Genomic DNA, 27571 nt, shown 5'->3' with positions numbered 1-27571 from the left:
GATATCTGTGTCTTTCATCTCATTTGTACTTCTCATCTTCTCCATTTAAAAATAAAATCTGGACAGTCCAGTTTGTCTGGACAGTCCAGACTGTTCAATGTGAAATATCTGTCGTTGATCAGTTTTTATTGTTTATATGCTTTTATGCAGGAGGAAGGCCTACAAGTACTTTAGGTCAGAGGAAAACTATTAAGCATTTCACTCTAGAAAAGATAATAAACTATGTTGTTAAGTTTTGTAGGAGAATCTGTGGATTCTGGCAGAAGTGAAATTTTACTCTTATTTCAATCACTCAGCTGAACAGTTCTGAAAACATCATGCATAGCGTGGCAATCTGAAGTAATGAAAGCGCTCACAGATGACAGTGTATGGAGAAAACAGTTGAGAAGGAGAGGACAGATAACATTTTACCTACCATACATGACAAAAATATTTGGAGAAAAATTTTAGGTGAGAGGTAATATCACTCTCAGGTCATAATAAGGCTAGCTTGCCTTACAGAAATGGATAACTGGAAGTCCTAAAAATTAATATGTGTTTTGTGATTTAATATTTTCAGAATACAAAGAACTGTTGTGGTAGGAAAGGAGTCAGTAATTTGGGACAAAGGAGTCAGTAGTTTGGAAGAAGTTGATGCTTCAAGAGGAGTTGCTTCCTTTATTTCACCTGAGTTGTTTTAAAAAGAAGGTAATTTCCTTCTCTCCTTTTTGTAAAACACAGTCCTTAAGAGATCATAATGACTGGATAAACTTAACTTATTAGACATACTGAAGCTTTTACACCACATTTGTCTCATCTGTTTAATAACACTGCAAACTCAAGATGTATCAGAAAGTGTTCTGTAATGTTATATTTTGCCTTGTAAATAAAATGTAGAAATATCACATAAATGGTAGCATAATCAGACTTTTAAAAGTGTCTTTCATCTTTTGATGTCACCCTTAAACATATTTCTGCCATCAGATATGGAAGAAATACTAAACAAAGATTGACACTGCAAACATGTCTGAAGTTCAGATGACTGACAGACAGAAATTCTGACCCAAAAGAGAATTTGCAGTGTATGTGGAATGAAAAAGAACATTTATTTAGAAAAAAGAGGTTGCTATGTACCCCTTCGAAATACAATCCAAGAGCTCTTTCACTACGTCTGGGGACTTGAGAAATCAAGCATTTGAGCTGAGTCTTGTGTCAATGCTAACAAAACTGAATACTTTTAGGGCTCTGAATTTTGCACATAGGGTCTCTCCTCGTAGTTTTTTTTTTTGTTTTGTTTTGTTTTCAATCAAATAACTCTTGCAAGCATTTAATATTTCATTGTAGCATAATATACTTCAAGAAATGAATATCAGCTCTGTAGGAATCTAAGTTAATGTATAATGGAGACAGGGTGGAAATAAATGTTTTTCAATATTTGCAAAATTTTACCAAGAACTCTTATTTAATTATTTTATCGTATAGTCTGTACCCTAGTAAATATTTTAGCTACAATAAGTAATCTGAGAAATATAAAACAGTGGCAGAGAAAAAAATTCTAGCAAATGGTTAGATACCATTGCTGACACATGGTGGGGGGAGCAAGGAAAAGGCAAAAGAGATACAACAAGAAAAAAAAATAGAAGGAACTGTTACTATTACATACGTAATACATATGTATTTTTCTATTTTTATCGAGAAAAAAATAAACTCAAGGATGAAAAAATATTAGCAAGGGGAATGGTTGCTTTCTACTCAATCATTAGAACGTGAAAAAAAATACAATATCCTTTAAAGGACAGAGTGTTCGTATTATGATGACTGATTTAATGAGCTAGGATGAAGAGCTGTTACTGTTGAAAAGAAAAGGAAAAAAGTCATCAACAAAATCAGAGAAAGCTCCTGCACAGGACAGCTCATTTACTGAAATAATTAAAATGAAATGAAAACATTAAAACAGTCTACATATTATTAATGAAGAAGAGAACACAAAAGCTAGAATACTGGTGCACAGGGCTCACCACTGTAAAGTTGACAAGGATGACAGAAAGTGCACAAAAAGTGAATGCTTTTACACTACTTTCTTCCACCTCTAAAAGCTGAAATTATGCCAGGGAATAGGGCCATTCTAATTTTGAACCCTATGTTTGCTTTTTTTTAATGTACAAGAGATTTATTTTTTTTTTCAATCTTAAATTAAAAAACCTTCGTCATTTGATTTAGGAAAAAATAATCACAAATAGTTATCCTGTGTTTGCCAAAATACTCAGTGGACTCATTGATGAAAATCAAGAAGTCAGAACAATGAAAAGCATCAGGGGCCCATTTGACATTGAATTAAATATAATGACACTCCAACATGCTTCCTGTGGTTATGACTGTATCATTCATACTGTTAGAAGCAGATGCTACAATTTACATTACGTTTCCACCTTCCTTCACTGTGTGCAAATCAATCTGGTTAATCAACCTATACACTCCATCAATGAAGTGTATTATTTTATCTGGCTTAGTTCACCATATTGTTTCATCTAACTGGAAATCACTGTCAGGAAATCCAACCCAACTTGAAATCAGCCAGAAATGATGTTTGCATGAGATAACTCGTGGTGACATGGTTTACCATGCTTGTGTTCCCTCAGGAATGCTGAAGACGTAAGAAAGCTGCCTATGCCTTGAATTTCACTGGAAGAAAAAAGAGAACTAACTAATAGGAAAGCTGGAAATGAAAAGATTAAGCAAATCTAGAAACTCATCTCAGCATCAAACCTGATGCATAAAATGCTAGCTCTCACAGATGACATTCAGAGGATACTGTCAGTGTCACACTCAGCGTTCATGAATTAAACATCCTTGGAAGATAACTGTGCTTGTCAGGGACCACAAATGGAACCATGGCAAAGGCTCTAAGTTAGTCATAGTCTAATGCTATGTATAAATATGAGTCTGGAAACAGAATGAGTCATTGTCAGTAATGTGTTACTTACTGCTCCATCCTGGAGCACTGGCTTGGAAAGAAATATCTGAGCAGCGGGACTCTGGACCACAAGGTTAGAAAAATATCAGAATGTTGAAAATATGACAGAATAAACAAGGATCAAAGTACATGGGAGCAGACTTCATAGCACAAATCAAGAGTGGATAAATGCACCGTAAAAATGTGCCAGGCTAATTCTGACATTTTTCTATGAAGGAAAAATTACAGATCCATTAATGGAGGTTTTTATTTTAATGATAGCTTGCAAATTCTTTCCTGGCTTCTAAAAGCATTTAGGTGCTACAGAAAATGCCTCAGCTTTGCTTTCACCAATGCAATATTTAAACTCAAAAGAGTCTGTAGTAACTAAGGGAAGATTGAAGATTATTAAGATAAAATTTTGAAAAAAAAAAGTAAAAAAAATCAGCAACCCAGTACTGATATATTTTATGAAAGTATTCTCCACCACATGAGAATTACATCATCACAATTATTATGTGAGGAAAAAAACCCACAGATTCCCAATCCTACTACTAATACTAATAGAATTCTCTAAGAGTCTAACAGCTTTGTGACTTTTGTTTTCCTGAGTGTTTCATGCTTAGTGGACACAAGTCACTTTTCTTAAAGTTGATTCATGGATTTGTTTAAAGCTAAAGGAACAATGGCCATTCATGCTGACCTTATGGAATGGGCAAACTATGAAGAGTCACTTCTGAATGACTTCACCAAGCTCATCACTTTCACATTTGCACTGAACAAAGAATGACATATGAAGAGAGATTTCAAAAAAATCAATACAAATGAGCCTTATCAAGGTGTTCAACATGGTCTCTCAAAATATCTTTGATGACAACCTGTAAGGATAAGCACTGGGCAGATGGAGCAGCTACAGGTAGAGAAATGGCAAAGAAAGTCATGTTTAACATCTCTAGCCAGATCAGCATCTTGCCAAGATTTGACTGCCTCAATGGTCAGTCCTAGACCTGATACTACTAAGTATCTCTACAAGCAGTTGGGAAAATGGTACTGAAAGCACCCTCATCAAGTTTGTGGAGGACATGAAACAGAGAGGAGAGGCAGAAACACTGAAAGAAAGAGCTACCATGCAGATAGGTCACAAAAGGCTTGGAAATTAGTATAACAGGAAATGTATGAGATTTAAGAAAGATAAATTCAAAGTCTATGCTGCAAAAAAGTGATACTGGCTGGGAACTGGCTGGTGGGAGTGAATCTTTGCTGAGAAGGATTTATGGTGCCAAGAAGACAGCTAGCAGAACATAACTAAGCAGCCTCTCTGCAGCAGGAAAGCAGACTGCAGGCAATATCAGCAGACTATAGCCAAACCCAGAACGAGGGAAATGATTAATCCACAACACTTGGAATTTTTCAAGCTGCACCAAGAATGATCTGTCCAGTTTTCATTCTCTGAGTTCAAAGAAATGGTAAAATTAGACAGTGCCCACCAAAGTGATCAGAAGATTGGAGATCTTAACTTAAAAAGAAAGATTTATATAAAATGGTGTTTTTCCTAGAATAGAAGGCTTACAGAGAATCTAATCACTTTCTTCCATTACCTAAAGAAAATGTTAGAGAAAAGCTGAAGGTAGTCTCCTCATTAGGATGTGTGGGGACAGCATAAGAGGCAATAGCCAGTGCTTCTAATGGGAAATTCTCTGAGTGAACGGAAAAAATTCTTCACAATGAGAAAAACTAAGTATTGGAACATGTAGTTCAGAGAAGTCATAGAATCAGCTTACTGGAAATATTTGAGACAGCTTAATGTGACTGAATAAATAAATCTAGCACCATGCACCCTGAATAAGTTAATCTCACACTATGGTTTCAACTAGGAAAGCAGATCTCCTCTAACAAGAGTAAGGAACCTCTAGAGAGCCCTTCAAACTTTGTGTTCTCATTGATTTCTTTGATCCTTTATCAGCATGACCTTATGTACAGTAATTAGGGAGTTTCTCGAGACTTCGAATTTTGACCTTGAGCAATTTCAAGAAAACAAACAAACAAACAAAAAAATTTCCTGTTTTGGGGGGAAAAAAAAGTGAAAACAAAAGAAACAAACCAAACAAACCTCAAAAGCATTATGAATTTATCTGGTTCATGCATCAAGCCAAAGGCAAACACATCATTATCTGGAGGAGTGTGTTTTCTTGACTTTTTTTCCCTCTTCATTCCTCTGAAACTCAAATGGACTCATATCCTAATTTTTTCATACACGACCCTTTGGAAATCCCGAACAAAAGTATAGGAATCCAAACTTAACTGTTCCTATAGTAAGCTATTTTATTCATTCCTTATTCTTCTTTGTAGGTTTGACATTTTGTTTTGACATATAACCTAAATCTACATAGCTATGAAATAAACTAGAAAATACATTGCTGATGTTCTTAATAATGGCAAAAGCACTAATGTAGCTCAAGATTTTTTCGAAACATAAGAAGGTTAGATGTCAAATTTCGGTGAAACAAATGTTGTATTCAATCGTCTTAATGCTTATAGATATTCTAAAACACCTGGGATATGTCTCCAGTATTTTAGGCCACAGAAGATTAGTACATTAATAGAGAGATCAACAAAGTTAATTAATAGAATACATTTCAAATCATTGTGTGACAAGCTTAAAACTGAGAGAACAAACAGCCTAATGTATCCTGCAATTCTCCTGAATTATAAATACAGCAAAAGTCAAAGAAAGTGCTATCCAAAAGAATTTGAACAGTATAATAAAATAAATTGTACAGAAACATAAATACACTGTTCACTTGCCTGTAGTCTCACCAAATGGAAATTTGTAAAGGTTGATTGCTACTGTTCAATACCTATCAATGATGATGTGTTTTCTCCATTGTGTACTTCATATAGCTATTGTTTCTGTAATACATATCTGTGTACACTGATCCACCTCTCCCAGTTCTTAATATGTAACTGAATTCTTTGGAAGAGGTACTGTTTTCTCCAAACAACTCAATGTTTCTGAAGTGCCCAACAACAATCCATAACTGGGACTTCTGAACTAAACGGTAATATAAGAATATAAGCAATGATAAATACAGGAATCCAAATAAAAGATGACACTTATTAATTTTTTAGCTTTAAACACTTAACTTTTAGCTTTCATTAACCACTAGACATTGTGTTGAAGATAGTTTATTTTAAATAGTACATTTAAATTTGTTTTAATGACCAAAACAATTTCTAGTTTTTCATAAGTCTTAGCTAATTCTACATTCCAGAAGTGCTTTATTGAGGCAACTAAAGCATTATTATTACTGATCTTGACATAGCTGAGTTATGTGTAAAACACAATTTGGTCTTAATTGCATATCTGCACCTGACACCTCCACACGATAATACAATGCCATGCACAGTCCAGATTTAAATCAGCTTAGCTGTGCTCTATCACTGAACAGATGAACTTAATTCAAGTGGGCTTCTGTGTATCACCTAATTCTTTGAACAGTTTAGCAAGTAGCTATAAATACCAATCTCTTTAATAAAATATTTTTTATTGATTGTCTCCTAGAACTACTAGACTAGCTTCTTCTAAGTCATCACAGAAAAAAGCAAAAGAAACTCTCTTTTCATCCTGGTCTCACTCACTATAACACTCTGGCATCAGAGTACTATTTTCCTACTTTTTTTTTAGTTTTCCCCCCTATTTTTTCAGAACCGCTGAGGCCTGAAAACCCCTAAGTGAACCAGACAATTTAGATTTTGTTGTGTCAGCATAAAAACAATAAAAGTAATGCATACAGCGTTCTCTCCTCCATAACGGCAGTTTTTATGGTCCATAGAGCACAAATGAAAAGAGGAAAGGTGTTTCTGCCAAGAATAGAGCTACAAGGAATGAAAAATGTAGTGCTCAGAGAAAGACGTTTTCACTCTTGCCCTGATTGTGCTGACTTTTTGTTTTAAAACCCAAAGATTTTGAACAAATGTTAAATATTTCATGTAACCTATGGTTAAAAAACCCCAAACTTTAATGCTATTGAAATAAGTTTTTGCTATCAGCTTTGACCTGGAAATAGGTAAAGCCTTCATAGCTCCAAAATCGCTAATGGATTTCAGAAGACTTTCTTGCCTTTTATACCAGAATGATATATAATCCTCTACTGAATAATAACTAACATCACAAGAGTTCTTCTTGTAAAATGCTGTGGAAGATGACAAGTGTCATATATCTCACACTTCTGCAGGTTTTTACCTTTATAAGTAGGAATAAGAATTTAATAAAACCTCGTCTGTTTATAAAGCATATCCTATATTCTTGATGTTTGTAAAGATAAACTTATTTCTGCTCACTCTGCCTGTTCTGAGATACAAATTGCATGTACAGAAATCCACACTACATTTGCACTGTATCTGAAAACAATCCCATTTTCCAAAAGCACTGCCTGCACAATTTTATCTTTGCAACTGTGCATGAAGGTCACAAATATTACTTTAAATATTACCTATAAAAGAGCCAGAATTGTCACAATGCCACATTTTAACAGACATATTCTCACAGCATCCATACCTGTATGAGAGATGTTTGTGCAATATTCAAAGCAAAATTAATATGTGCTATGCTCAAAACATTGTTGCTGTTGAGATTTAGTAAACTTATTTGGCAACATTAGAAACTAAACTCAGCATTTCTTTGGTCAAAGATCTCTTTGAATGAGCAGGAGATAGAAAGATCATTAATTATTATTGGTCTTTTTTTTTTCCAAAAAAAAGCCCCATAGTTAAAAATAAATACTGTTTCACTGTCTTCATAGTTTTCAAAAATGTAGTGGAATTTCCACTGTCATTTTTTTCCTAACAACACCATTCAAAGAGTAGAAATAGTATTAACTATTATTTGTAATGAGAATCATCAAAATGAGCCTTGTTGCACAGACAGATTGCTGGGGTTTTTTCTCCAATAAATTCACCTATCAGTTCTGTTGAAAAACATAAAAAAACTCTTTACATCCAAAATGTCCAATAATTTTCAGTATTTCTTCACAAAATAGTTCATGTAAAATATTTGCTTTCTATACATTAGCATAAGCCACCACTGAGGTATTTTGCAGTGGGATTTGGGTTTAGCATTCTGTACTTTCTTATTACACAAAGTAAATTACCAACCACATTGGACCATATGTGCTAACAGCTGAGTCTTTCTCTGTACTTTTCCGACCTTGGTGACTAGAAAATTGGAGTTAATTCAGGCAAACAGGATTTATGCCATATGTGGTTTTTATCAAAGGTGTAGAGGAGTGGTGGGATACTGATCAGAAGAATTTTTGTTAGCAAATCTGTCAGATCTTGGAAAAATTCTGGCAGTTTTATCTTAAAACACCTTTAGTTTCTTGAACAACATACTTGAGACGATAAGCAGCATAACACTTAAGGAGCTGCTTCCCTCCAACAATAAAAATAATTTAAAAAATAATCTAAAATATCTGCAATTAAAAGATACAGTAAAAGACAGAGGAACTTTTCAGCCAGACTAGTTCTTGATTAATATATGATGAAGAATTCATCTACACATCTAAATGAATTTACATGTTTTCTGTTAATGATCTGCACAGAAAACACAGACAATGGCAAAGTTATAAGATGCAGTTTTGAGTATGTTTTAGTACTGATATATAGAGCCCCTACCCAACTTACTAGAAATTGATGGAGAAAATTGCATTGCTGATAAAACCATACAACATATCAAAAGTTAGAATAAAATACAATTAATGTGTTTACTTGCATCCTGTAATTTGGACATCTCTAAGTGAGTCCATACAAGTGTATGGCAGAACAGGAGGAAAGAATACACTTTCCAGCATTATTGACTTCTCTATTTGAATTCTTTTCAGAAGAATTGCTCAAAATTAGCAGCAATAAAGTAACTGAAAATTTCCAATGAATGAAAATGTGAAAACAAATTACCAGCTTCTTTGACCACCCAGTGATTTAAATCAGTCATGTTAATGTTAAATAATACACCAACACTTAGCCATAGATTATTCTAAGATTTCTCTGGCTAATCCCATGCCAATTACTTAATTATTGCTCATACAGATGCCTGAATTTATAACTGAACTGTGCAGAACCAGTCTTGGGGGGAAAATAAAGTATCATTTTGAGCAGCAATCTCATGTGTGATCGTCAGTGAACATTGATGTATTTATAGTTGCACATGGTAAAAGCAATAACACTTTATAATCTATGCACTTTGGGGGCAGAGCAGAATTTTTTTATCAATAATGCAACATTTCAAACATGGCTTGAAATAATTACTCTATGTCCTGTGACATCCAAGTTCCGAAATACAGTCAAGAGAAGGAACAGATATTTGAAAGGTATTGATGTGGTCTAGTGGAAATCTATGTGCCATCAGAAAAAAATTGTGTGGGCTGGTATGTGATAACTCCTAGAAAATTCACTATTAATGACCATAAGGAATTGGAACTAGATGACCTTTAATGTTCTTCTAGCCCAAATCATGCAATAATTCTATGATTATCCAACTGTTCTAGACATTTCCTTCACGGAATCGCTGGGTGTAGCTGTGCCTCATTCCATTTCTCCTTCAAACTGTCAGCAAATTGATCAATTGGACAGAAAAGTAATTCTGCTATTCATCTAGTAAGCAGCTAATGGGAAACACAATTTCTGATGTAGTTTGAGAATCCATTAAGTTGAATTTAGCTAAATTTATATTATTATCTCTGCTAATCTGCTTACGAAAACAAACCAGCCTTTTCAGGATGCTATCAAATCATCTTACTGAGCAGTTTCCAATAATAACAACAACTGGGACTACAGTGTTTGATTTAGTTCCTTATTTCGTTTTAATTGAAATATTTGAGAAAATTTCATTCTAGGGAATTTTATGGAAACTAATTTATGAGCAACCATTTTAGAAACCTCAATAAACAATAAGTAAATAAGTATTAAGTTTCAATTTTAAAAGCTAACAACTTTAGTGGTGACTGACTCAATGCGGTGTTGTTCATATGTATTATATAAAACTGAAAAAAAATGGCAGTGAAAACAAAAATAGAGTGAAAGCACAAAAAACTCATTTAATTCATTCTGCATTGTATATCATACTACTTATCCCACTACATCTAGCTCCCCCATAGTTTGACAAAAATTAACAGTTGCACAGCTAGTGTTTGTGATTTTGCTTTAGGACACAACTGATGCCACTGTGAATGCATTATCATGACTTTATTATTTTGTGTGGCCCTTTGGTTGACCCCTTCACTACTCACAGATAGGGTTAAAGAGATCACCTATGAGTTTGAAAGCCATTGTTTTGGAAAATGTGTTTTAGCAACACCACAAACATGATTTCCTTGCATATGCCATGAGGAAAAGCAGACAAAGCAGGGAAGCAAAAGCAATACAAACAATTTCAAACAAAACAAAGTGGATGAAATCGCTTGGGCAAGGAAGGAAATAGTTTCATATTTATCTTGAATATCAGTTATCTGCTGAGTTTGTTTAAAATGTGCTAATTAACACGAAACATTTTTCCAATGAGCACCTGGACCAGCAGTTGGACAGATATACCCTTAGTTCATTTTAACATAAAGAAATAGCTGCAGATAAGTGAAAGACATTTTCTGTCAATGAGTAAATTAATAAGGAAAAATTACTTGCTTTAAAGTATAAAGCTCCATAAACAATTTTGAACTTGTCATAAGACCTGAATCAACTTTTATGGTTACATCTTAGCAATAGCTAACTTCAGTAGAACATGTCAACACTGAGCAATCAATGTCATTTCTCAAAGGGACAGGTATTTTAATCTTATTAATTTCCATGTATATTCTTGTAATTTGATTCTGGTTTATATTTATATGACAAATTGCAATAAACATTTTTGGAAGGTGACAACTTACTGAAGATGTCTGGGAAAAGTATATTCATGTTCATCATGACAGATGTGATAGCATCTGTCAATTAGCCCATGCTTTTTATTCAGATCATGACAGTATTTGCCATAATGCTATGATTGTTTTTTCTAGAAAATATATTCTATAGCCAACTTTATCCCTTGCGGTGTTTTTACTTTAAATACAAAAATGTAAGAAGGCAATTACTATGTCTAAAGAAACACCAAACAAAAAAATTATCTACAAACCACAATCACATCATTATAATATTTTCTTTGCATTCTATTTACTTTCTATTTGATTTCCTCATTTTGAGCTAAATGTAAGAATAAAGAAATCCCAGTAACTTGCTTATTTGCTCTACATACTCTAGGGTTCCCAAACCATACAGCATGATATTTCTGGGTTTGTTTGTTATCAACTATTATCCTTATGGGACTTGTAAATATAGGAGTGAGAAAATTCATGACTTGAGACAAAGACAGTTTAGCAGGTAAATCAAAAGCTGTGTGCACAAGCGAAGCACAAGGAGCTCATTCACCACTCCCCATAGGCAGGAAGATGTTCAGCCATCCCCAAGAAAACAGATTTCCATCATGTGGAATTCCCGTTACTTAGGAAGAAAAACATCATCACTCCAAGCTCCTGCCCCTGCTTCCTTCTTCTCCCCCCAGCTTTATATGCAGAGCTCGATGCCATAAGCTGTGGAATATCCCTTTATTCTGTAGGGGTCAGCTGTCCTTGCTCTGTCCCCTCCCAGCTGTTTCTGCACCCCCAACCTATTCACTGGTGGTGTAGGGTGAAAAGCAGAAACGGCCTTCGCTCTGGGCAAGCACTGCTCAGCACTAACCAAAATATTCCTGCGTTATCAACACTATTTTCATCTCAAAACATAGTCCCATACCAGCTACTGCAAAGAAAATTTACACTATCCCAACCAAAACCAGCACAAAGCCATAGCCTTTTAAAAAATGTATAGCATACATTAAAGAAGCTAAAAATTTGGAATGGCTCATCCATTCCAAAAGGAGTAGTACTAACACTGAAGTTGGTAAGGGAAGGGAGACCCAGATTGCTATGTTTTATTGATGCAATCACTGTTCCCTTCCTTAATACAGTTTGTTAAACTTCTTCCAAGAAAGGCCATTCCATCAAATGGACATAGAACATGCAAGGAAAATAAAACTATGGAGGCTCATACCTGTTCTGTGAAAGAATGACCCATGTACCAGTGTCCCAGATAACCACAGGAATCCTGGAATCACAGAACTGTTGAGGCTGGAAGGAACCTCTGGAAATAATTTATCCCAAAATCCAGTTCCAAAGAAAATTTAGTACAACAGGTTGTCTAGGACATTGTCCAGGGTTTGAAAATTTCTAAGGATGGACACCCCAGAGTCCCTCTGGACAACATGCTCCAGTTTTTGCCCACCCTTGTCTTCTTTCACTGAAAAGAAGTGAAGCAGTCTGGCAGAAGATAGAGCAGTCTGGCTCCATCTTTTTTACATCCTCTTATCACATATTTATAAATATCAGTCTACATTCCTCCCACACAATTTTTCTTTTTTTCCAGGCTAAACAAAACCCTGCTTTCTCAGCCTCGCTTCTAATGATGGATATTTTAATTCACCAGGGGTTTGACATTTTCTTTTTTTTGAACTACATGAGGTTCCTGCCTAACCATTTCACCAACCTGTAGAGGTTCCTCTAAAAGGCAGCACAACCACTGGCCTGTCAAATACTCCTCTCAGTTTTGTATCATCTGTAAATTTGCAGAGATATTACCATGCAGACCATAAGTGAATCTGTATGGGACACCCATCTGATACCCCCATGAGAGCATAACTGTCTATAATTGATCTCCAATTGGACTTCAAGCTGTTCACAACAACACTTTGAGCCTGCCAGTTCAACCAGATTTTAGTCCTACTCACTCTCCACTTAATATGGTTCATACTAAATTACATAGATACCTTTAACCAGTGATACACTAGAAAAACTTGACCTGGTGTTGTCTTGGTGCTAAACTCTCCTCCTGGTTTTGATCTCCCTTTTAAACTCTAGTAAAGGTATTCAAATAGCCTGTAAGAATCCCTTTATACTACTTATCATAATGTTTTGTAGACAAAGTGGATTTCTGCTACACTGAAAAGTCCTAGAATCATAAAATCATAGAATATGCTGCATTGGAAGGGATCACAAAGATCATTGAAGTCCAGATTTTGCTCAAGACTGCCTTACGAGACACACGATGTGCCTAAGAGCACTCTCCAAATACTTCTTGAATTCTGCCAGGTTTGGTGCTGTGACCACTCCCCTAGGAAACCACTTCCAGCGCCCAACCATACTTTGGGTGAAGAAGATTTGCCTAATATCCATCCTAAACCTCCCCTCACACAGATTCAGGCCATTCCTTTGTGTTCTGTCACTGGTGACAAAAGAGATCAGTGCCTGCCTCTCAACTTCCCTTCATGAGGAGGCTGTAACTGAAATGAGGTATACCCTCATTCTCCTCTTTCCAGGCTGCACAAGCCAAATGACCTCAGTCCCTCCTCATCCCATCTTTTTCATATAACCATTTTGTCTATATCTTCAAGTACAAAAAGTTAAAACTTATTTTCATTTTTCTCTATTACTCCGCTGTTTTCTCTGCTAGGTACAATGACTTGGATTTAGACTCTACTTCTTATTTTAATTCCACCTCCCCTGCTGTTTACAGATGTTAGATTGCTAACATTTTGAAAAGACAAAACTGGATCCCTGCTGTCTCCAATACAGGAGTAAAAGTAAATAATTAAAAAACATTTTATTTTTCTGTAGTAGTGAGTAAAATCAGTCTTAGTTCAGTACCTTTGTTCAAAACTGAGTTTTCATAATTCTGTTTGATCTTTTGCTAGAATTTTTCTTAACTCCCAACTGGTAAGACAAAAAAAACTCATTGTTATCTCAATATTCAAGTCTGGAGTGCTTGTCTTAAAAAACATTTACAGAGAATTCATTAAAACTTTCCCACTGTGCCTTATCAATCTGAACCTGATTTTGTGACCTTTATGCCTCACTTTAAAATTTTCAATCTGTTTTAAATCACTAGCTTAGCTGGCTTTTTTTCCATTTGCCTGCACCAAAATGCTCCTTGTTCGCCTCAACTCTTTTGACCCTCACTCCCGTATGGTATGATTAATGCCTAGAGAGGAGATATGTTAAACGTTTGCTTTGACCAGCTTATTTTTTCACTTTCAGTTTTTTTATTTCCTTTGAGTCTTTTTTTTTTGTTATGTATGAATTTACTTCAGACTGGAAGCTGACAAGAGGCTTAAGGCAATCTTATTTTCTCTCCCTTTAAACAGGCTTTATCTAAGCAATACCAAATGCCATAGCTGCAGTGCAGTACCTTTTCTTCTTGATTGCAGGGCAGCCCATTTACTTGAAATTTCAAATGATGGAGAAGGAACTAATACAAGCTCATGCATACATTTACTTGTCTTTGGGATCAACCTTTTGAACTCCTTGAAGACAATGATTAAGCTATTTCTTACTGTCTACCCAGCTCTCCTAGACCAATTTACGGGTTATAAGTTAGTCTACTTCTTCACTTTTATTGTTCATTAGAACAAATACCTAATGCTTGGAAAGATAATAAAACTAGCAAAGCACACACATCAATGGATATAAAATACACCAGCTCACTGAAACCATCTTATTTTTCAAAAATCCTGCCTAAGCATTGTGTAAGCTTATACTTCATTTTTATTTACTTCTCTGGATTCTAATAATCCCTCAGAAATGAAACTAAAGCTATTGTGCTTTTAATACTTGTGTCTAAATAAATTAATTTATACTTATTTTTCTGATGTCTCAGGATCCTGATTTGCCAAGAGAAAACTAAACTTCCAGACATTTCCAGAAATGTTTTCCCTTTAAAATTACTGTCCAAAAAAGCAGAAGATATGTTATATATTTCAAAGGTATATAATGCACACAATGTGAAAAGTTTGTGTAGACACTCAAAAATGAAATTTCCATAAGTATTCTAAATTTGTGATGAATTGGATATGGTGGACAATTTTATTTTCCAATTCATATTCCAATTCCAATTGTGGAATATGAAAAACGTACACCTAGGTCAGAGATCATTTACAGAACTCCAGACTAAGCTGACTAGTTTGGAATGAAGTCCAAACAATGGTCACAAATAAACATCAGTGAGAAATAAAAGACAGATTTTTTGTGAACACTCAAATATAAATATTATGAACCCTATGAGATCACACTCAAAGGTAAAATTTCTACTAGTCTTCCTGGAATATGCTTACCCTACTTGACTAATGGCATTCAGTATATTTCTATATTTTACGAAATGTTTCATTAATTCATTAAAAAGCATTATTCAACACATAAAATAATTAGTATTGGCGAACTGATATTAACAAATTATGTCATAGAATCAGAGAATTATAGAATCATTTAGGTTGAAAAAGATTTGTCTTTGAAGGCACATCCAGTTCAACCATGATTGTAACACTGTCAGGTCTGCTATAAACATATAAACTATATGACTAGCCTGAAATTCATGACTCCATGGTGCAAAATGGTTAAAACTTTATAATGGGTTTTTTTTAATAAATTTAAGCTTAATTTTTAAAGCTAAAATTTATTTATTTAAATAAATAAATAAATGTTATGAAGCTATGTTTGTGTTATGTTTCAATTTCCCTGAACAGAATATTTTGCTTGGTTTGCATTTCATCCTAAATAGTCTATCCATGACAATTAAGATTTTGCCTCTGTCAGAAATCCAGTGTGAGGAGCATATTTAGAAAATTAAAATATTTCTTTAGGTAAAAAAAAGAACAGATTAAAGTGATAATCAATATGATGTTGTCATACAAAGTCTCTAGCATCCTTTCTGATGATCCAGGACAAAGCTTTACTCCTATCTTTAAAACATTACTTATTTTCAGAATGTCGTTGACATTAAATGAAAATCCTAATTTTCCCTTTCTTTATGTCTCCCTGCCAACACTCCAACTTTATAGTCACTAGTAACATTCATGTAAAGAGGTACTTGACCCCCATAATCACTATTTCTTCTTATTAAAGAAGAGGTGAAGTCTAAAAACAGTTTTAAAGAGAGCATAAAATCATAGAAAAACTCACTGAATTTGAATATTAAGCACTTTTCTTTATGATGGCATTCCTTCCTTCATTGCATTTCTCCCACCATCTCCCAGATCCCTAACTTAGCCAGTCCTTAGCCCTTGGGAACATTATATCAGTCCATGTATCTTTACACACAGATATAGATGCACCCCTTGCTCTGTGTTTTTGTGTGTTTATACATAAAAATACCATATTTCTGTCTGGTTTTATTTTTATAATGTATTTCTTACAGATTGTAGATGAAACACTGAATTTAAGTGGACTAGATAATTAGGTTTAACAAATAGTATCTCCATGTCACAGCTTCTCTAGTGCTTTCTATATTTTATGAAACAGTTAAGGAAGGTTAGGTATTTTGGACCTTGAAGAGCATAACAAAAACTTTCAGTAGAAGATATTGCAGCCATGCAATATAATTCTTAAAATTTGATGGATATTAATTCCAGTGAATCTCTAAAATATTGACACTTACATTCAAAGATTTTCAGATATATTCTATCTGCTATATCAAACTAGCCAAATCACTTTTTGTCCATTTCTATTTCTGTCCACTTCTCAAAAGAATGCTGGAATTGATATCTCCTTATACATCTGCAATGATCTGCAAGAAAGAGGTCGTCTTGGAGGGTTGAAACTATCTCTTTTGAAAAGCCTTTAGAAATAAACTCCTCATTATCCTTTCAAATACATGACCTGTGGCTAGAAAGCTATAGGTGTTCTGACTAGATCAAGATGCAATCTATTCTGGAAGAAATACTGATATAGCACAATTTGTTCTTCAAGGAAGAGAATTAAAATTTTTCCTTTATCCTAAGTTAACATGATGAGCTAAGTGGTGGAAAGTGAGAGCCAATAAGGAATATGAAGATCCGCCACAACAGCAAGCACTCAGGACCAATTTACTTGTATTAAAATAAAGAGGACATTTCCCATGTTTTTGATGAAGCTTAAGAACCTATTTCATTGCTCATAAATAATGCATAAATATTTAGAGAATGCTATAAATTTAGTTTGGTTATAAAAGTAAGGTTACACAGGTGAAGTTCTCATTTGTATATTCAATTTGAGCCTTATTCTAACAAAGAAAAAAGTAATTCTCTTTGTTTATCTGTGTTCATAAATGTCTTCCCAGACGCCTACCACTCTCAGTATAAAATATAAGCTTCTCTATTTTTGTCAGGATTTTTGAGACAGGTCAAATATGACAGAAAAGCAGAGAGATATCAAGACAGAACCAATACACTAATCTTGAGACACTAATATTTTCAATAGAGCTATTTCATTCAAGACCAGATGAGGATAAAAAGTTACAACCTTGTACCTGTATTACGAGAATTCTGACCCTGAGAAATGTCAAATAACTTAGTCTACACTATTCTATCATTTTCAAAATAATAATTGGTATTAAGTAAATAATTTTCTTCACCATTCTCACTTTGTTTTTTTTCCACATCGCAGTAAAGGGGAGTGTATGGAAAAGGGAAGCAGTAACCATTTCTGGTCTTTGAGGAATTTTTTCCATTAGACCTGTTATTGCTGTACAACTTTGTTGTTAATGGCAGCTGTTAGCAGCAAAGTATATACAGTAGACATGTAATGACTACCCAAAAATGAGAATACACCTACTGCACAGTGTGACCTTGAGTCACTAAGAAAGGGAGTTATAGTTAGAAATAAGCTGAATAAGTCTGCTCACCAATACCAAGCTTGAGCAACAGATGGAAGAGGAAAGGCAGTTTTGTGGTTTGATAGAGCAAATATTCAAGAAGGTGCACTTTAAACAGTTTCCAAGGTAACTACCTCTGTGGCTGGAATCTATAAATAGGGGTACAAACAGGGTTTCTACTATGATACTGAAGACAATCAAATATGCAAAGGAAAATAAATAATTAAAGGAGTGGAAGGTTGAATGAAATAATATGGAAAGTATGTTTCATGAAAAAAACATAGTGAAAGAATAGTATTTAAAAAAATTGCTCCATGTGAATGGTGTCAGTAGTATGTTCATAGTGGCCCAAAAAGCATTGACAAAGAATATAAAATTGTCTACAAGAGGAGTATTTGGAATAAAACTATACAACTTTATGAGCAAATTGGATGTGGATGTCTGTGCACATCTGATTTATATAGACTGTATATATGCATATATGTACACAGACACTCTGCTTAGGTTATCTGATATTGCTAAAAATGCAAGAGATCAAATTTATCATATAGTTGATATAAGTTTAATCAAGAATTTTTTTTTTAATCTGGGCTATGAATTTATTGCATAATATTCTCTTAGATTGTGATTATTTTTACTTTTATATTTTTACTTTACTTATCTTTATTTAAAATATGCCTTTCCAAAGACCACATCAGTTTTTCCCTTATGATTTGACTGAAATAAAGCTTGCTGGTTATGGGCCAGTAACTATTTCAATCCCAGTACTTTTTATGTTACTATAAAATAATTTTTTCCCAAAGGTAGTAAAAAAAAGACAAAGAGCAACTGCTAGATTGTCATGTAAATACAAGTACCTTTGAGCCAAAACAGATTTGACAAACTTCCAAAGTGATAAGATGCAAAGATGATTCAAAAGAGTAAAAGATATTAAGGGGGATTTTGTGCATGTGTGTGCTAACCACATGAGCTTAATGTGTGCAGGCATGTTGATGAAACTGAAAGCAACTTGAAAAATTGGTGTTTGCTATCATTTAAAGATTTGCGTTTGCAAGAGTGACAGTTCTTTACATTTTTCTGATGAATTTAGGAGAACACAGAGGAAAGAATAGAAGGAAAGGAAAAGGAGAAGAAATAAATTCTAAAATCAAGATCTCCTTTCAGTCACTTCTGATTTTAACACTAAATGCTGTTGCAAACAATGATATGAACCAGTTCATAGGTGAGCTCTATGAAATACAAATTACTAGAAAATGCAGGTTGTAAAGAAAAGCAAGTGAAACCTGTGGGTTTGCCTAGATCTAACACTTAAGGAATAGGATTGATTCTCTTTTTTTTGTTCTGAAAAAACCATACCAGAATATATTGGCCACCTTAGGCCAAATATAGACGTTGCATCATCCCAAGATATTTGTTCCAAACAATAGGATAAACCTTATTCCATAAAACCAAATTCATCCTTTTAAAGAGGCATGGTGTAAAACTGATGTAAAACTGACTGTTGCATCGAAGTACTTCAAACTGCTGGAATCTGGCTGCCTGAACTCCTGAACTCCTGCTAGGTTATGAGGTCATGCCATGGTGAAGGCCAGTAAATTATTATAGATGATAATTTGGGCATGGATCTATGGAAAATGAAAACTCATTCAGAATAAATGGTGCAGTATTACTTTGCAAATTTTCCTGGAAGTTCATCTTTATTTCAGAAAAATTAAAAAAAAAATTAAAATATTTACATGTATAATAAAATTACTCAAACAAACCAAGACACTTTTCTCACCTCAAAAATACAAAACTTATCTCTTTACTGACAATACCTATGAGTATTTCAAATTTTTGTTAAAGAGTATTCTTTAACAGAAGTCTATTAGATAAGTTTAATGGCTCTCTGTTTGTTATGGGTAAGAGATATTTTGCTTTGATATTATTGTTTAGATACATTTTAAACTTTCAGGTATACTTGTTCAGAATAAACATGGAGGAGGGGAACTCCCTGCTGCTGTAGGAGCAAAGACAATGCGCAGAAGGAAATCAAAAGGCAAAAGTAAATAATCAACTTCTTGACTATTATAAACAGCATACTTCCATGAGAATTTCTTACGTCTCTTTTTTATGTTCAAAGTTTTCAAGCATAGTAGGGCATCACTTCTGTCACTTGAAGAAGACATGAGCACAGAGTAAGAGTTTGCAGAAAGTACAGGAGCATCAGGTGTTTAGTGCTTGAGTACGTAATACATACAGGAGGATTCAGATATTTAGGTATTTTTATAGGTAGATATTGCACTAAAGTTCACTGCTCTTCCTAGTATGTTTAGAAGAGAATTTTAGACACATATAACATACAGGATTATTTATATAATTTTGGATTTCTGCCTACTGAATTTGAGGTAACAGGGGTCTCTGTGAAGAAAGCTGTTGTGTTGTGCTAAATCCAGCCAGTAGATCAGCAGGTGTTAACATGCAGTGAGAAGAACAAATAGATCAAGCAGATTTTAGGCACTCCATTCCAGGACACAGAATCTAACATAGAAACTAAACATATATTCTTTTTAACATAATAACTGATTATCCTAATATTTAAAGGGGACAGAAAGCTGTTTGGAAGCTGTCATGGACAACCTATGATTAAAAAGTCCTAGAAATATTGCTCTAATAATCTTCAGGAAGAACAGAAGTAGCCCAATTCATATATATGATCATTTTCAAAACACTTGATCTTTTCAATTAACATCATATTTCCATTATATTTTTGTGTACTCTTTCATGAGCCCAGAGAAATTAGTTGCATTATCTTGTTCCTACTGTAACTTTCTACACTAGCAAAAAGTAACATATCAAGGAAAATATGATTCCCAGCAGAAGATTAATTACAAACATCCAAAAAGCCAGAGGGACATAAATCAAGAGCATAATGTATGCATTTTTTTATTGTTATTGACTTTTCTCCCACTTTACTAAGTCTCCAAGATTTATACAGGAAATAAAGATGAAATATGGCAGTTTAATCAGATTTCACTTTCATTGCTTTTACCATGAAATTAATGCAGTGAAAATAAATGGATTTTAGACAGTCATTTAGGCAAGGGGGTTTGACACTGCAAGTTTTCTGTTATTGCATGGCTTGAATCTTGGAAAACAAATTGACAAATCTTTGATATGATATTTTTTTATCATTGTGCAACCTGTGAACACTTACAATCTATGAAATAATCATCGTCTCTCTTTTAGAAAAAACAGATTTAATAGAATTTCAACCTCTGAGGACTTAATCATCCACAATTTTCATTTAGTGACAAACAAAGACTTTAAACCAAGTAACCTCCTTAAAATCTTAACTTCTGTTGCATTTTAATACTAGCTCCTCTCTAAAGATCACTATGAGACACATAGTCCTGACAGTTGCATCAGATCTTGCGAGGTGAAATCAGGACCATTGTGCATGGCATCCTGAGGATTTTCCTGCTTGCTTCTCCTTACAGCTGTCAAACAACAACCCTTCTATTACCCCTCACACAGTGTTTGTCAGAAGCTGACTGGGAGCTGAGAAGGATGGCAAGGACAGGAAAAGAGAGAGAAGTAGAGAAGTATAAGAAATACACTTGCAATCACAGGGAGCTGTCAAAAAGCCTCTAAAAGCTGTTATAGTTTGTCTGCCATGCAGGCCAAGGACAGATAAGGTGCCTAATCAAAATAAATGAGCCCCACAACAATGGGAAAACAAAGTTCATGTATTGAAAACAAAGCAAATGTTCACAATTCATTTAGGGAGAGAGAGACTTTATCTAATAAGATATCAGTAGCTAATGAGAGGTCAAGCACTTTGTGATCAAGACTTCGTCCCTGCTTCGAATAGGAGCTCTAGTGGCAGGAGCAGCAAGAGAGCAAGAAAGATTGAGTGAAGACATTCTCTGCAGGCTACCAATTTTCCAGCTTCCTTCTGTCAGACACTGCCAGACTGCCTCAGTAGTCAAAGATACAGAGAGTATGGAGAGACAACAAGCTGAAAGTGAGCAATTTTCTAAGGGAAGAAACAAGATGAGGTGAACACCTAACAGCCGCCAGTCGGAATTAAATGATTCTATGAGGATACCCAACAGTTGATGAATGAAAATTTAGCAGATCTGTACAGTTTCTCAATCTGCACTTTTGTATATAATTTGTATATAAAAATATTGTTCAAAATATAAAAATTAAAGTATTATTACTGAAGAGTCCCTTTTTTCCAAATACCTTCTTATTTGATAGAATTATTTTAAGTTAAACATATGATGGGGTTTTCACAGTCTCATTCATTGTTAGACTTGCTGTTTCAATTTATTAAATTTATAATGATCATCACGATTTTTTAATATTGTGTCTGGTGATTTTTTTTCCCAGTGAAACTGGAAGGAAAATCTTGACTGGAGACAAATATCATAAACTATTACTCCTATTAGTAGGAGTCAGGTAAATTCCAGGAAATCAGCAGTAAATGCTCTCAAGACCCATCTTAAAACAACTTTTTCATCTCTGCTAGAATTATGATAATTTCTGATGACAATCTAACCTGGGTTTTAATTTTTTTTCTCTGTAATGTATTCCTGCATTATTTTTAATTTCTTGAGTAATCCTTACAGTCAGCCTATTGTGAGGAGCTATTGTATTTTAATAAGAATGACTTTATACTGTACAGAAGAATAAAGAAATTTTGCGGACACCTAAGTGAAAAGAGGAGCTATGATATCACCACTGTGATCTCTTTCTGATAACATTTCTAGGATTTGTTAGGATGAGTTTCTACTACTGTGGCAGGATTCCATTTTCACTGCCTAATCTGATTTTAGAGTAGTCTGAAATAATATATTTCTATATACATTTATGTGGGTTATTTCCCTCTTTCCTGTAATTTAGTGTTATGTGATTTCTATTAAAATGATGCAGAAAATTAAGGCATTATGAATTGTTCTCTCCAATGGCACAAATTAAATACAAAACACTTTAGCATGACTATGGTCCTTGATTTTGCAAATGTTATTATTTCACCTCGTTGTTTTGGATTTTAATTTACTGACAAGTATATTAAAGACCCACCAAAATATGGAGAAAAGTTTGTAAACTCTCCACAGTTTATGGATTTTTTGGGGGAAAATGACATACTTTGTTGGTAGTATTTCTGAAAAGAAATGGCTCCAATGTATGACAATGCACACAATACTACACTCTCACCCAAAGATCAGACATGTATTTTTTATTTCCTTGTGGCTGTAAGAACTGGAGATAATTCCTGGCTTAGAATTCTCCAGCAAAAACTTCCTTACATCTTTCTGCCTTTTCTCCTCCTGCATATATAGGAAAAAAGAGTAAGATTTCAGCTTCTCTCTCTGTGTCTAAGGCATTGATTCCTTGCAGGACTTCACAGATTAATTATGAAGATACTGACCCTTTGTTTAGAAAAAAATATGTGGGGAAAGGAGGTTGGAGAAGACAATGCAAAAAACAGCCCTCTCATAGTCCTGGATGAGAAGGGTTCTCAGACAAAGGAAGAAAACAATGCAGAATTAAACCTTTCATTTTTCAAGTGCTAATCAAATATGAACCATTCCTAACATCAGCCACTGAAGTATGTAAATATACCTTCTTTTTTTCTATACAGAAACTGAAGAACAAGGACACATTAAGAGGCCTGACTTGTAATAACATCTCTTGATAAACAGAGACTGAACTCAGGAGTTTTGATCTTGGAACTCAGGTGTGAAAGTTGATAGGTCTAAAAAGGAGGTGATAAAATAGGGTAAGCTGCTGTAATGGATAGTACAGTTTCCACATCATTAGCAGAGCCCGCCCACGTAGCAAAAACAAATAAATGCTGATGAAGGACCAATTATATACATGTTCATTCACAGGCACGGGTCTTCCCTTTTCAGAAGAAAACCTAAGCAACCCTTTTCATATCCTGTTAGTAAAGAGCTACTCTGGGGAGCAGGTAACAATGACTGGTCCCTATGGTATCACTGCCACTCACTGTTCCCCTCTCACTTCTCAGAAGGCAGGAATCGTGCACCGAAGCAGAGGGAACAGAGACCTCTTATGCCCTCTCACCATAACGTAAAAGTCTAAAGACCAGCACCTGACAGCTATGTATGTATAAAAGTTACAGGATGTTTTCAAGAATCTATATACAGTCTTATTTTTTAAGTGAAATCCACAAAAAAAGGATTCATAAAAGAATCCTTCATTAAGTATATAGTAAAGAGTATACACAAATTCTGTCAGTAGGCTGTGATTACAGGATAAAATATAAAGATGCAGTTAAATATACAGTATGTGGTGGTGCTTTTCACTTCTAAGCTTCACACATTATAGGTACTTTTGCTGCAATGCACATTGGTTTTTTTACTCAACACATTTTTTAACACCATACTTATATAACAGGACAGATGAGCAAATCCCTTTGCTTAGAACCAAAATCCTCCAAGAAAGAGATGGGGGAAAATACAGGTCTAACCTCTGACATCATGAAATTAGCTTGTTAGTATACATTTGACTGGATCTATTGAACATTTTGAGGAAGCCAACAGAAGTGATGAGACACAGCTGCATTCCTGGAGTCCTTTACAAGGCCACAGACAGGGCTGGCTGCAGAATGATGGCTAGGATAGATTCTATGCATCATTTGTAGAATGAAGGCAGCAGGTGAGCAATGTCCAAAGCTTGACCTTATCTGACAAGCCATCCAGTTCACTTCATGTCAGGAGTGATCCCATTCCCTTTGCCAAGTCTTCTCTGGAGGAACAATCTGTCTAACCCTTCAAAATTCTTCCAGATCTTACCTTCACTGCCAACTAGCCTCCCAGCTTTTATTCCACTATCAAATATTCTTGGCTTTTGCATTTGAAAACAGAGACCTCCAAGTGCATTAAGTGTTTTATAGACCTGTTTCTACTATTCCTGAAACATCTTGAAAAATCATGACCACATTGACAAGCATTTCTACTACAAAAAAATAAAAGTGGACTCGGGTGGTTTGCAAGACAGTTTGGAAGGCAAGTAATGTCACTGTAAAGCAGCAATCTTCACATCTGCCTTTTATTTTGGCAATGTGGTTACTAAACATAAATGTGGCTACTTTTAACTCAAGAAGGATATGAGCTACAAATCACTGCCAGTTCAGACAAGAATCACTACATGCATTTCACTTTCTCATATTTCACCCTGGACTGACTGCTGTCATAAACAACATGCTGAGCTGAGCAGCTCAATGGTAGCCATGCTTGGATTATTATATTTTAACCGCTTGATATGATTTGTTTAAATTAGAGGTGTCCTTATAGAGGTATTTTTTCTTGTTCTAGTCTCACAACTATCAAAGTATAGAGTATATTCTTAGATTTATATTACTATTTATATTATTTCAGCTCAGATCATGCCTTTCTAGACAAAGCTACAAGATATATATGTTTTAGGAACCATGTCTAAAGAGACAATATAGAATCCCATAGACTTCATTTAGCTAGAAATAACCCTAAACTAGAATCAATCTTATTCTCCTAAGTAGAGAGATAATCATAAATAGAAAAAAAATTATAATCTGTTAAAACCCCATGGAATAATTAATGTGGATTTACAGTGTTGGAACAAAATTCACAAGTGGCATACCATGATGGTGATAGTGAGCACAAGCCAAATTCTAAACTTCCATATGGTCACTTGGCATGGCTGGAGTACTGGGGTGCTCAGGAAATTCCTTGCTAGCAAAGTGCTGTTGGGAGCCATAACCAAGCAGCTGTCATGATTTAGACCATGTTTGAAATAGGATCAACCTCAGGGACAGAAAGCCACTGCTCCTTTGTGCAACTGCTTTGTGAGTCCACAGAACTAATCTCTGTCATAAACAACAATCTAAGAACAACTCATACATAAATTAAAACCAGTACCCCCCCGCTCTTTGGAAGTCGTTGATTTTTATAAAGCATTTTTTAAAAATGCTTCAACATAACTATCTCATGTATATTAATTCCCTTACAAAGTAGTTCAATTGATATATATGGTGACTCATCAAAGTTACTGAAAATTGCATTTTCCTCAAAATCACAGGGGTACCAGGTGAGTTCTAAGGTCTCAGAAGTTTATAATATTGTAGGTAGAAATTCATCTGAGAGGAGAAAAAAGTACTATTTGGGGGATTTCTTCTTTATTTTTAAATGTAAAATACTTTTTAAAACTTTTTTTACAGTAGATTAACTTCTAACTGATCATGTTCATCCTTGTCATTTGGCTGTATTTCTGTCACATACAGTTCCACTCTGGAGTTTACCTGTGACCCCTGCAAATACTTGCTAATGTGTGTGCTTTCCACTGAGAGGCAAAAGGCTCCCTCACTTGATTACTTTATTGTGCACAAAGAAAGTGATCCAAACAAGGTTATTATGTCTGCTGGGATACAGTATTCAGAGACATCTCAGAGAATGCACAGACATCAAACAGTGCATTTATCTGAAAAGACAACTAACTGGGCATAATCTTCCATATGTCACAATGATCAGTTCAAGCGGGAGACAGAAAGAGACTGCACCAAACCTTGTATGTTTCTCTGTATTAAGATCTGGGGAATGAAAATCTATTTTCCCTTAAAGTATTCCCCTTATAATTAGATTGCAATTATACCATACTTCTTCATCATTTGTATATATGTATATATATAACGTGTATATACATGCATATATATACAATGCATATATATATATATATACACAATACATATATATACAACATATATATACATCTGTGTATATTCTGAGTATATATATATTGCATATATATATATTAAATATGTGTATATATATATAATCTTATCTGACAGTTTGTCATGATTGAACTTATTTTCAAAATACTCTTTATGGACAGACACTACCATGTTACAAAAAATAGCTATAAAAGAGAAATTTAAGATTCATGAAGGACAGACTGTTGCTTGACAGTAATTAGCAGTAAATAGAAAGCAGTACAGACCTAAATTCTAATGATTTTTACCATATTTTATAATAAGTTATTGCTACAATTTTTTTTGGCATTTCCATTTTGTCATTAAATGCCACGGGGATTAGGGAGCTCATTTTTCTGGGATCATATTCATGAGAAAGCTAATGAATAGCAATAAGAAACACTGCAAACATAAGGGACAGCCAAATAACAACCCAGTTCTCAGAAAACACACTCTACTCATTAACACCATCCTTTAGCAGCCTGGATATCTAAACAATCGGAACATCAAGGGAGAGATAACAAGTGAGGCTCAGTCATAAGGACTGTTGATGTCCTCTAATGTCACATGTAAGAAGTGCAAGATCAAGCTTTGGGGTGTAAAAGTAATTCCTCATCTCTGAAGTATAAATGACAAGTTGAGAAAGGTGTAAACAAGAATGGAAGTGCTATGTGTGCTATGTATCTGCTGTATTGTAAAAAGACAAAAAAAAATTCCAAAGAAACCTTAAGAAAGCACTGTTTCGTTACTAACATTAAATGTGTTCACGAGCCACTCACCATGGAGATGGCAGTTGCTTGGCTAGGTTTATTTCTTCTTGTTTGAAGAGTTAAGCAAAACTATTTTAGCTACATTGTAAGACTAAATTTTAACAACTCCGAATAAGCTTCCTTCAGATCTTAAGCTCAGTTACTAATTGATTTAATTAATCAGGTAAAATATTCCCTGAGAACATAGAAAACATTAAGCAATCTCTCTGCCAGAGGTCAGATTAGTTTCTACCAGTCCAGTATTTTCCCTCACTTTACTTCATTTTTAGGGATACAATTGATGGAAGCAATAATCAGTTCCAGCGGGGAGGCTTCCTAATTTTTTTTGCCTTGACTAACTGGGTACTTATGCTGCATAGTGATGTGAGCACTTCAGCATTATCACAGTAATAT

General features: G+C 34.6%; 1 protein-coding gene across 3 annotated transcripts in view; it reads right to left on the bottom strand.

Annotated features, from left to right (window-relative positions):
• Positions 1–27571, bottom strand: part of GRIK2 (glutamate ionotropic receptor kainate type subunit 2) — a 359554-nt gene that overhangs the window by 39393 nt on the left and 292590 nt on the right. The window lies entirely within an intron of this gene.

Source organism: Melospiza melodia, chromosome 3, assembly GCF_035770615.1.
Source record: "Melospiza melodia melodia isolate bMelMel2 chromosome 3, bMelMel2.pri, whole genome shotgun sequence".
Taxonomy (NCBI): domain Eukaryota; kingdom Metazoa; phylum Chordata; class Aves; order Passeriformes; family Passerellidae; genus Melospiza; species Melospiza melodia.
The sequence above is the reverse complement of the archived record's forward strand: the minus strand, read 5'-3'. Positions and strand labels throughout refer to the sequence as shown.